Source organism: Diorhabda carinulata, chromosome 1 (genome assembly GCF_026250575.1).
Source record: "Diorhabda carinulata isolate Delta chromosome 1, icDioCari1.1, whole genome shotgun sequence".
NCBI classification, from domain to species: Eukaryota; Metazoa; Arthropoda; class Insecta; order Coleoptera; family Chrysomelidae; genus Diorhabda; species Diorhabda carinulata.
Window position 1 is genome coordinate 34,549,782 of NC_079460.1, and position 13,363 is coordinate 34,563,144.

At 29.9% G+C, this 13,363-nt stretch overlaps 2 protein-coding genes across 3 annotated transcripts in view; one reads left to right on the plus strand and one right to left on the minus strand.

Moving 5' to 3' along the window:
• Window positions 1-13,363, minus strand: part of LOC130896892 (uncharacterized) — a 222,530-nt gene that overhangs the window by 132,678 nt on the left and 76,489 nt on the right. The window lies entirely within an intron of this gene.
• LOC130896905 (tetraspanin-9-like) overlaps window positions 1-13,363 on the plus strand; it is a 167,866-nt gene that overhangs the window by 86,677 nt on the left and 67,826 nt on the right. Inside the window, exon 2 of one of the 2 annotated variants that reach the window (XM_057805271.1) lies at window positions 13,302-13,352. The exons of the other annotated variant lie outside the window; for it this stretch is intronic. The gene's annotated coding sequence lies outside the window, so the exon portion shown is untranslated. The remainder of the gene's footprint in view (window positions 1-13,301; window positions 13,353-13,363) is intronic. 2 annotated transcript variants of the gene reach the window in all.

The window sequence follows — 13,363 nt, forward strand, 5'->3', positions numbered from 1 at the left end:
ACATAAGACAACACGAAGGAGAATAATATGTGTAATAGTGCTGTTTCGAACACGGTTAAGAAGAAGCATCCAATTATAGTTATAATCAATGATTATGAATAAAGTCAGCAGGCAGTTAAAACCAGAAAAGATTTAATTTAGTCCCGAATATAATAGTATTTAGTTTTTATATCAAATCAGTTTACTCAGAAATTTATTTAGCGGCATATTTGAAATTTCTAATTGTGAAAATAATTTTTATCAAAAGGTTTATGAGTCATTGTTGATATATCACTAGACGTTTTGTTGATATCAATTGTGGACCAATCTCTAGACATAATGACTGATGCAAAATATATGCGCGTACCTCGATTGTGTAAATAATTTTTAGTTTTTAAACTTTGAAAAATTTTTTCACTTGTATGAACTTATACATTTTTGAAAATATAAGTTCAATTTTCCTTACTGAAGTGAAATATTTTTATAATACCTAATAAAGTTTTTTTCGGTGACTTAGGGATGTTTATATTTTATTGTATTGCTCACCGTTTCCGTTAGTGATTATCCGGCACTTTATGTCTAAGAGAATTATTCAGAGAATCAGAAGTAGGTATTATGTAAAGTATCTGTTAATTCAACTTTATTACTAATGATCCACTACTCTCTCTCTCTCTCTCTCTTTATTTTTTTGAAACTAGAATTAATAAAGTGTCTTTACACTTGACATTGTTTTTCTAGTGCTCTTCACACATCCAAACAACTTGAAATAACTAAAATGTCAAGCGTTCTTGCGTTCCGTGGAGTAATTTCCATTTAGATAGATTCAGTCGAGATTTATAAAAAGAGAAGTTTCTTCCAACTTATGAGACTATCCCTAGCTTGTGTATTCTCTTCATTACTTTAGTTGACATTCCGGAAGTAATAATCCGTATTTACCTCAAAATGTACCATTCTCTATCTAGGAAAATGCAGTTATAATCCAGGAAAGTGATTTTCATATAATAAGAATTGGCACATCTTTATTTGAGATTCATTATACGATAAAACTTACTTAATCAAATTATCAGTAGATTATGAATATAAAGATTTGATCAAAATACTTAACAAATTTCATGAAATTTGGCATAATATGTTTCAGTGACTTCTGTTCATGACTTAAGGTTGATATATGACAATTTATGTAGTCGGTTACACTGCGAAGAGTCAAACACGAAAAAAACAATGACATTAGAATTTGCTTTCAATTCATAGTTAATTGTTATATGTATATTATATCATTTATTGTCCCATTTCTTCCTATTTATATACGAAATAAGGATAAATTTTCAGATTTGGTGTTCACTCCTTTAAAAGATTATTTCCTAAAATTATCTCAACGTCCTACTAGTTCCGGTAAATGCTAAACTTAGAATTACTGTTTTATGTGAATGATACAAAAACGTAACGTATTGAAATTACAAATGAAACTAGGTTTAATAGCCTTTAATAGCCTTGAAACATGTACTGTATTGTTTCAGTGTTTCGAGCGGCTTTTAATGTTCCACATATTGCTAGATGAAAATATTTGACACTTTATTACAGATCGGAGTTAGTTAACCAACGATGAAACTTTTATGAGCTTACATGAGGGAATTCGCTGTTTGTTTTATTCTTCTATGGGATTCACGACTGAAATAAATTACCAATTCACACATTATAATTTAACGAAAAATTGGTTGATTTGTATACTGGAAAGTCATGGAAATAGGAAAGGAAGAGAACAGGAGTAAGTGAGTTTAGAAGCGCGTGCAACTGAAGCGTGCAGTACGGTAATGGGTATCAGCGCCCTCGACAAGCTACTCTTCTTGAAGACATATCCGTACTTGCATTAAGTCAAAATATAAAAACGTAATAATCGTTAAATATATCAATATATTTATTTTATTAATAGATCAAAACATGCTTTATGCTCAATACATTGAATAAATAAATGAACTCAATGTCCCATGAAAAGCACTATTTTATTACAGATCTATCTTTTTGTTTCTCAAAATTTAGTTTCTTTTGCAATAAAATGAAATCTAATAAGATCTATAACGTTTTCAGAAATAGCTTTTATGAGATCCGATGTGTGATTTGTCTTGGGAAATTTTTTAGAACCTGTTATAGAATTTTAATCCATTCAAATATTTTGATATGTTTTCTACAGATAAATTTAAATGATATTAGATTATTTCTCACAAAATTTACAAATTTAAAAACAATGCCGTGGAATAAATCAAATCTATATTAAAAAATAGGTTGAGTTGATTTTATGGAAAAACAAGCTATTAATGAACTGATGATAATTTCAAAGGTATTCATTTGGAGGCTCGAACAATATTTAGAATTAATAATTTTTATAGTTTATTTGCATTTTCTATATTGGAAGCATATGACAAATATTCTCACCTTAAATTGAAAAATTATAATCCCTTAGATAATCTATTGTGAATCTGATATTATAATGATTATTATATGAATTATTGTAAGCATAATACAAGTTATTAAGCAAAAATTTTAAGTAACTTGCAATAATAATTGAAAATTTCATAACCTTGAATAAGTAGATTCCTACTATTCAGTAACTTTCCCGAGCTTTGGATTAAAACATACGAATAATTAGGAATTTCTTAATAACTAACCTACGTAAGATAAAGATAAATATGAAATATTACATTAGAAGAAGCTTTATCTATTACTTCACTAAAAGCGATAACTGAACCATTTTCATAGTGAAAACTGAACGTTAAATGATTTTTACAAGATGTAATCTGTACAAATACTTGATCAAGACTAATACGCTCTAATATATCTTACCATAAGTTAACAATACTTCAAGCTTCAAGTTCAAATTCTTGTTCCTCCTTTTTTACTTCCTTGGTTTAAGTGGTAATTTAGCCTAACATCATAGCTACGTTGCTGATTCGAGCTGCCGCTTATCTCAAAAGTTAAAATATCTATACGTAGACCAGAAATGATAAAAATAAATCAAATTTATTTATCTGGAAAGAACCTTCCACCCAGGTAATGAAAAAATTAAGAGTTTCTCATAATAAAAGAAATAACCAACAACAAAACCACAAAGTTAATGACTTCCAGAGAAGTAAAAACTGAATGGAGACTACCATGAATAATCTAAAATATGATTTAAGATATCCTAAAAAATTTTTTCCAACACCTTGATTGCAGCCGCAACTTTTTTTAAACATTCAGGTATGTCGTGTGTAGAGTCATTGAAAAGCTCATAAAAATGGTAACTGTGTCAAGTAAATGTTGGAAATATCCACCATTCTCCACTTCTAATCGCCTGGAATCTGGTTAAGGAAGCATTTTCAATATATACGTTAATACACCGATCGATAGCACTCAAAAGAATTTTTTCTCATTTTTCAATAACCACGTGAGCAAAAAAAGGTATGGTGAGATTCCAATTTTCAGAAGCAACACGTGAAGCAATACAGCCGTGAAGACAATTTAGGCGCTATGTGTTAAAAAGTCAACTTATAATTGAACTTCTAAAATAAATGGTGAAAGTATCTACGCAGTTTGATTCCATTTATATATTTTGATTTGAATCTGCATTTACAACCATGTAGACGAAAGGAAAATCGAATATTCAAAATTAAAAACTGCCGTGTTTAATTTTCAGTTAAGTATTAAACATCGTTATTATTCTCCATATTCCCAAAATTATGAAAAAAGTACGAATTGGGAAGGAATTAATTGAAATTCAAGATTCCTAATTACTTTCTAATTTTCTCGTTAATGTTGTAAATGGTTCTTAAATTGGAGCACTCCGTTACTCCTACATTATAGTCTTTACGTTTATTTAGAAATAATTTATCAATGTTGAATCTTCAACTAAGTATAATATAAATTCACTTTGCTACGACTACTCCATTTTTAATTATAACAGTCTCGCTATTATTAACTTTACTTTCCACTCAACTGTTTTATCTGATCCTGATTAAATAAATGTGGATCGGCATAATTTATAATGGATTATTCTGAGCCTAATCATCATGAAAAAATCGTTACCCTCGCCATTATGTTATAATTTATTCAAATATTTATCTTTGAAAGAATTTTTTGCATCTTTTTCCCAACCAGAGCTTAATCCATCCAATTTTATGAACGAAAGTTCAATCGTTTTTAGGTCCAATTTACCTAAATGGATTTTTCATTTTATTCCCCAACATTTGAAGACAGTTTTTTATAGTTTATTTATGATCTTTTGGACCGCTTAACCGAGTTGCTATATAAAATAGATCTTGAGAAACCGAAAGCTTTTTAAATGCTTTATATTAGTTTCTCCTCTATGTATGAATCAATTTATGTAACAGAATAGTTAAACCTGATTAATTTGAGATTTTCACACTTATTAAGAACCGATGATCATAAACTCGTACTATGACCCACAATAAGATAAATTAAAAATTTTGCATACTTTTCAAGAAAAGCTGACAATACAATCCATAATTTCGGCCCATAATTCCTATCGGGCTCAATAGGCGGAGTAAATAAATTAGTAACTTTAGGAATATTCACTGCCATAAAATAGCAAAACATTCATAAAAAAATTGGTCCATTGAAAATTGTTCTTGTGAGTAAACATCGATTGTCCGCAAGGCTATAAGGTTAATTACTCTGTCGTTTATCTATGCTATGGGCTCTATTAGCCATACATGTAATACTTCTATATGGACAGTTTCTATAGTTGAAAACTGTTCCGACTAAGGAAGACAGAATAATAAAACTTTCTCTATCCTCCGAGGCTCCAGCTCGGTTTTGCGCATTCTCAAGGACAGTGAAGCGTTAGATGAGACTATTATATTGCCAATTATAATGGAAATTATACTTTTATAGTTAAGCTAACCAAAAAATAAATTATGATTGAGAAACTATTTAGTGGAAAAATATTAATTTTGTATTTGTGTCATCTGTATTTCAAACGGTTTATACTGCGACTTAATATATCACTACATTGCCAGAAACAAACTAAAAGTGTAACGACTTTCAATGTTTTTCATATCTTTTATTTCATCCCATTCTATGAATTACACGTTTGTGTATTGTTATAAGAAATATGAAAACTTGACAAAAGTTAGCTTGTTACCTTCAATGTCTCTTAATGTGAAAAACAACACAAGTGACGTGTTCCAACAAAAGAATGTAACAATTTGTACTAAAACTATAAAACTGAAACTTTTATACAATAATTGTATGTAATTGGTATAAAGAAGTTTTGCAATATTTTATTAACGGTATCAAAGCAATCACCTTTGTAATGTTTTTGGCATCCATCCAACTCTTAGCGTGCTCAATATTATCAAAATAGTTTCGTATAGACAGAATGTCTTATCACAAACCATCCTATACTTATTAACTAGTGAATTTTTTGGAATTGTACTTTCGTAATAAAATTAATCAGTGTTTATTCATCAAGTTTCGTTATTTATATCGCAAGTTGAAGATTATTCGTTGCAAAACCTATTTCACAACTAATAACACTGCTTTTTGAAAATCAATCATTACAGAATATCTATATGGGGTGAAGCTTATTCTCTTCTTAAAGAATTGTATTCTAATGGGTCCGCTTTTAATAATTAATTAAACAATTGAATATAAATCGTTTTAATTAAAAATTATTGTGATACGTCATCATAAATTTTATTGCTACCCTAAATCACAATGAGATTCGTTTAAATCCATGGATTAGTTTCTGAGAAAAGCTAAATTTTTTATGCTACTTCATTTTCAAGTAAGTAATTCAAATTTCCAGCAGCGCGCGATTATCGTAAATTCACTGTCCTTTTTCAAAGCAAACATAAGAAAAACCATATTTTGACCCTTTTGACAGTGATATTAACCTTCCGCCAAAAGTTATGACCTTCATTTATCACAGTATTAGCTTACTGAATATAGCGGTTGATATTATAAACAGTAATCAATCAAGTGTGTTATAGAATAGTAATAATGGGTCGATGTTTAAGGGACACACGTTTAGATCCACATAAGAATAGTTAGATAATGTGGTCACTTAAATATTACGTTTTATTATACAGCAATTTCAGATATGGAATTACTAGTTAAAGACAAGGGTTTTATTTATATTCTGTGTATACATAAGCTTGACGAATATAAAGCGTTCGCATGACTATACAAAAAATAATTGGAAACTACAGCCTACCATCTATACCTAATTTGAGTGAATGAGGTTACTTACTAATAATAAATACAGTATCAGTATAAGAAATTTCTGTAAACCAATCTAACATTTACTTTTATTGGTGACTTGCAGCAACTCGTGAAATTTGTATTTGTTACAATACTGATACAATTAAAATTATTACCATCTCAATTATTGATGATAAAACATTTGAAATAATAAACCAGTGGACATACTTTATGAGTATAGTACCTACATATAACTTTTTACAACGTACTACCATCTGACAAGAATTGATAAAAGAGTGAGTTAAATTCTTACATTCGACTGAAGCTTTCTTGCTTTTAGGTTACGGTTTTTTGGCCACTGCCACTGCCACAATAAAAAAGAATGGGTATTAACTTCTTTTATCCACACATCTATCTTTATATACCAGTTACGATCCATTTTAGCAAATTTAAATAGTCATTGTCGTGATTGATCTGCTCCAGAACGATGTTAAAGTGACTGTTCTGTTGATCGGTTAAATCAGTTTGAAGAATATGAGCATTCCGATAGGTTGTTATCTTCATCTTACAGAGATTATTCGTAACATTTTTCATTTCTCAAGCAAAATTTGATACGAATATTTTTTTGCCAAATGAGTAGTGTGTACCAACATACGAAAAATATATTTTTTTTATATGTACTAGTTGAAAAAAAGATTTCGTTACTATAAGACCGTCATACAGAAACAATTGAAGGTATTATATTATGAATGAAGATTATAAGTTATATCAAACATCCCTCGAAATTTATTAGTGAAGTATAAAATGCAGGATTTGTGCATTAGAAAACCATTAAAGCTATCAGCATCGCGGGTCATGACGGTTTTTGTAGTTTGTCAGGAAAATCCAACCAGGTGATAGGTTTTCCATCAGTAGATGCTTTTATGTAATCTAGTACGGATAAAGGTTTTCATATACAGATAAAAAAAGTCATACTCATTTGGGAGGTTACAGTTACCGTGAACTCGGTGGACTATATTCGTTTCAGAAATAAAGAGCCATTATTCTCATGCACTGAGTTACAGAGACAACAAAAAACGGCTGCATATAGGTAAACATTTTGTCTTGTAAATTAAGTATGGTATTTTGAAGGATTGTCAATAAAAAAATATAAAGATTATGCATACCATATTACTTGCTACCTGCTTTTCTCCTTAGGACGAATTCTATTTTTGTATAGCCACGGAATAAACATACTCAGATTAAATACTCACTCGACTAAAAGTATTTTGGTATTGTAAATATGTTTATCCTTCGCAAAATGTCAGTCGCACACATTCCATCACAATATATAACAAAACCATGTATGTCAACTATGTGCGTCACATACATAGACCGATATTCGAAATTGAGATTAAAAAAGGTACAAAATGACGAGTATTTCAGATTTAGGAGAGTGTATTTGATTGGAATGTAATCCGTTCCACGAATTTTAAATTTATATAAGCTGTACTTTTCCGAATGAAATATTTCTGGTTCCAAAAAAGTTTCAAACGTAATTTTTCATTGAATCGCTAGAGATTTTTTGAGAATTTAATTCGCTTTTAGCAGATTTAAATTATATTCCGGGAAGCAGAATTTCATCAACTAAAAACAAAACTTTAAAAATATTTCGCGGAAATTTTTACATGTGATGTTATACTCCTATAAAAAATAGATTGGTTCAATTGTTCTTATAGTCAATACATGTGAAGAAGCTGGAAAATGGAAACGTGAATCAGTATAAATGTAGATACCAGTCAATATTCATTAGATGCGTCAATTTCGCACAATATCCAGAAAAACTTTGTTCTCACTATCTATCTGCAATTCAATTGCAAGTTATCGTGATTCAACCATCTTACGAATAATGTACTATATATTTCAAAGAAAATGTTAATTTCAATACTGTGGAATAATCATCTACCAAAATCAATACAGTCTACCTAATCAGTACGACTGAACTAACACTCTCTTATTAGATACAATTTTCGGAACGAAATAATTCAGTGGAAACTGTCCTACTTCAATTACTGGTTAAGTGTATTGGTTATTTGTGATGTCCTCGTACATAAATCAAGATAACCATATGAAATATAGTATTTATGGAGTTCCAGTTGATGTAATACTCTTTTGAATAAACTAAGCTCACCGAAAATTATTTACTCTTTTGTATGTAATATGTTCAACCAACAAGATAAGACAGTGAGGTGAAAATAGATAACATGTGACCTATTTTAATCCTGTAAGCAAATTCATAAAGAAAAATAAAATGCTTGTTCGCAGTCGGGTGGAGAGAAACATGAAAATTTAAAAAGCTTGTCATTTGTCAGGAATGATTGTTCATCAATTTAATAGTTGAATCACCTCATTTACTCTTACTTTCAATTTTTAAAGTAATTGGCGAAAAATATTGTTTGATGGAGTACAGCCGGGTGATATGTACTAGATAGTATAAGTTTTATTTGTACCCGTTTAAATTTCTTATATTCGGTTCCCTAATATCGACAAGATTAGCGTTATTCCAAAACTATATTTAAATTAAAACATGAAACTAAGTGAGCATATCATAAATATAGAAGAGTTTCACTAATTTTAGATTATGTAAGACTTTTTGACTATACAATAATAAAATTATTTAAAAATTTAAGCGTACCATTTAACTAAGCATACCACTAGTAAAAAAAGCACCGTACGGCAAGGAAGTACACGGTCTGAATCCTTAAAGATTCATTAATAAAAAACGATAATTAAATTCATATGCGCAAAACATACTTTCCAGATTTGCAGCGTAAACAGAACAATCTCACTTGTTGCAGTGTAAGTAATTTCTGATGTAATTCCAATTGATATAATGACATAAAAGCTATAAGACATTGACACTTTGTCTCCATTTTGTAACCAATAGATCTGAGTATGATCCCTGTTCCGTGAACTGTCCGAATGATTTTTTTAATAACTGAGTTTTCCCGTTTTTTTAATAAGCTCGAAATGGCTTTCATCGGTAAGATATCGGAGCCTACTCCGTGGTTAAGATGCACGGTAGTGTTACTAAAATATAAATGCGGTACATGTCTCTAGGATAGCTCAACTGGTAAATCTTCTAGCACATAACCAATAGATCTAGGTTTGATTTCCATTCCGAGTCGTTTGAATTATTTTTCCGTTACCGAAAATTATTAATTATGTATGTCTTCCCTTACCTTTATTCTCAATTTTCCCATTCACCTAACTCGTTCAAAATGGTGATATCGAAATTTAAGATGCCACTCGTAATTTTATAGCAAGCACCCCGCGCTTTTATAATAGTGCTATTAATTTTCTCAGCAGAGATTTTTTTTTTTCGCCAAGAATAATTTGTCACTGCTTCGTTCGAATATTGCTAAAAGCGTAATTTCTTGTTTTATAAAACTTTTTTTACTTTTTAGTATAACTAACTCCAGAAGCATTTTTGTACCGAAAAGTAATTTACAAACATACAAGCATAGCTGAAACGTACAGGTGAAACTACCAAAAAAGTGTTAAAAATCTATTTTTGATCTAATTGCTTACTTGCCGGAATTAATTTTGAAATTATAGCTTTCTCCAATTATCCAAGTCACAGTATGTTCAATTGTTATGTGACAACGGAATAAGATATCAATTATCGCGTTGTTTATAGCCGATTTTAATAACTAATAAAGCACAGCAGGTACTTTCCTGGCAAAATTCTCTCCTGGAATAAAGAGTAGAATATACGAGCGAAATTGATTTTCTTGATATTTTATTACGTTGATTTGTTGGGTTTTGGATTAAACCGAGTTTAAAACGGAAATTCGGCAAGAAGTCTTTTCTTCGCTAATTGCCTACAAAATTTTATTTAAGAAGTGAATTAAGTGCGTCAAATTTCTTCGATACACGAAATCAAATAATTGGAACAAATTAGGTAGGGATCTGATGTCAAATGCCTTACTCATCCTTTTGACGTGGATTTATGATATTTTTGCAAGCACAGAAAACATTTGAATGAGTATATAACGTGGCGATATATAAACAAAATACTTGGGGTCAAAATATGAAGATCAAAACGAACATGGAATTACAGCTTAAGGATTCGAAAAAAACTAAGTTAATAATAATAACTAATACGTGGATACAAGAAATGAAAACCAGAAAAAATAGATATTAAATAATCATTAATTTATTAGGATAAAAACATCAAACAGTTTTGATATTATTTCTATCAATCAAAGAAGTTATTACAAAATCATTCGGATTTATAATCTTGAACTTTTCCCCAATATATTTCATCAATATTTTCTATAAACGTCAACAATTTATATTTTATGGTTGATGGTATCCAAAGAAACATTTCAGATGAAGTGAAAAATTGCATTTTTTACATAAGAATTTTCTTTTCATAATCAAATAGTCTAGCGACACCAAACCAAGCTTATTTCCTCCTCCATAAGCTTGGTGTGAATTCATGACTATAATTCTAAAGAATGTACAGAACACATTCCCTCTGGAATTGCAAAAGGTTTATGTTAGAACCTAACCGAGTATGCAATATCCATCTTTGATCCATACAAACCAGACCATATTCAATTTCATATTGGAAATCATTGCAAAAATTTAATTCGGCCTCTTTTTCCTGAGAAAAAGCAGAAACTTTAGTTGCATCAACATTAGAGTATAATTTTTTTACCATAGTAAAAGAAAGTATTACATGAGTCAGTCAATTTTTTGTTCTTTATCAGTTAATTTTTCAATTTTTATTGTTATCAATTACTGTATCTACGGTTATTGTTTCCTTGACTCTTCCCAAATTGTTTCGAAGAAATTTTTATTTTCCCCTGCTTTAGCAGTTGTAAGCCTGCATAAATACACCTTCATTTTTACATTTTCTCTTGTTTTTCAACTACATAAATATTTTACCAGGCAAAATTCTCAACTTTAATTGAAATAAACTAGTTACTCGTGAGAAATAAAATTCTATCCATTGTGCAAAATTATAGTTTCTCCTTTCACTGCTGTTCACTTATAAAAGCCAAATTTGATAATTTCCGCCTGTATTTTGTTACATTCTATTAAAGTATTAATTCGTAAACAAAAACTATAAGTGCCTAAAGAAAGTTGGATGGGTTAAATTGCTATACAAGCAAAACCTCTAATGGAGTTCTAAGAGTGAATAATTTATTAATGAATTTATAAATAATATCAATTATTATCTCGAATTACAAATAAGTTGCCCTATTCCATTAGATTCTACCAAAAATGATTATTTTAAATTAATCACTTCATAATTATCCCGAATTTGATTATTTATGAATAATTGAAATTGGAATTTGGAATTGGAAATTGAAATATACAATGAAAAATATTTCGCAAAAGATACAAGTACCAAAATCTAATTAGTTTACTGTTGAAATTCTGTAACGACAACCAAAAAAAGTAATACCCAAGCTTAACACTTTAAACATTTTATTTGGTATTCATTCATTTATATTGAAACTTATCATTTGTGTCACAAACCTATATAAACATAAACTTGCAGCCTTTTGTAACAAATCACAAACTTTGCAAAGAAAACAGCTACATCAACGTAAGGTAGTATAAAATCCGAGATCATCTGAAAAGAGGATTACGTTGGCATATACGTGTCCCAGTTTGAATTTCAACAAATCGAAATAAATCTATTTAAATACCATGAAATTGTTAAATTACTACCTTCACCGCATCTGTCTGTAGAATAATCCCTAAAGCTAGTGAAAAAATTTTCATGTGAATTTCCTCAAAAGTTAGAGAGGTTTATGCGAAAGGTTTGAGTGTGTGATTAGGTTTTGCATAAATTAATTGAAATGTGATGATAATTGTTGCCAATGTCGGAAAAGAACTATCCTCCTGAGAGTTTCCATCAAAAACGCTGCTTCTTTAAAATGTAACATCTGATGTCTTCTCATGATAGTTTACATTAACCATTATCTAATAAGCGTAGATGCGGTAACTGGAAAGCTATTCACATTCATATCTCTAAATCTATGAAAAATACATTTCCTTTTGATTATTCTCTCTTTGATTATTGATAACATAGTACGTTAAGACATTATTAGAAGTAAACGTTTCAAGCAGCTGGGAGAGCAGAGAAAATATGTGAAATTGAAGGGAAAGACACAGTTAAAGAATGAACAGCACAGCGTTGGTTTGATCATTTGAATAGTGTAGAATTGATACGCTTGAAGATCGTTCGCACTCTGGTCATCGAGGAATATTGAGACACAGTTAATGATCGAAAGGCACAACGTTGGTTTAATCATTTAAATAATGAAGAATTGACACGCTTGAAGATCGTTCGCGCTCAGGTCATCCAGGAATATTGAGGTTACAAGGAGCAGTAAAAAACTAGTATCAGCACCCGCCAATTATTGAACTTCCTTGGACCTTCTAAAAATACCATATATATGGTATTAAACTCCTAGCACATCCAGCATTTAGTCCGGACCTTGCACCTTGCGATTCATATTTATTCCTGCTAGAGAAAAATTGAATCTAAAAGAGATGTTGAAAATGCAATGCGTCAATTTTTTGCAATTTTATGATATATACCCAAAGTATATACGATGAGCTAGTTAATACTCCAGATTATTTTCTGAGTCTTATCATTTCTATTATACATTTGTTTTTTAGTCTTATAAATTATTTGTCATATATGTGAAAGTGCTTTACTAACGACTATTTATGCATCCATGAAATAGCAAGTCAGATCAAATGATCTCGCTGACCATGAAATATAATCTTTGTTTAATTATTATTGAACATATAAACAAATGTTTTAGAATATTTTTGCATTATGAGATAATGCACGTCTTGATAAAAGGTTCCAAATTATCATGTGTAAAAGAATCCTGTAATCTACAACTCTAGCTATTAGACAAAAGCGATATCTAGTATTCAGGTATAGAAAAGAATAAGTTTTGTAACTATTGAGAGTTACTGAATACGAGTCAATCTTCAAACAAAGAGCTCCATACCTGCAGGTACATTTCTATAAAAGGGAGTGATTTCTCTATTTCCTCAATAATTAATATTGATATATATTCACTTCTTATAGATTTTTTTCATTTCAGGTAATTGATGTTTAGTGGATTTTTTTACTTTTGAAGAATAAAACAAGTTAGGTAAGTAGAAA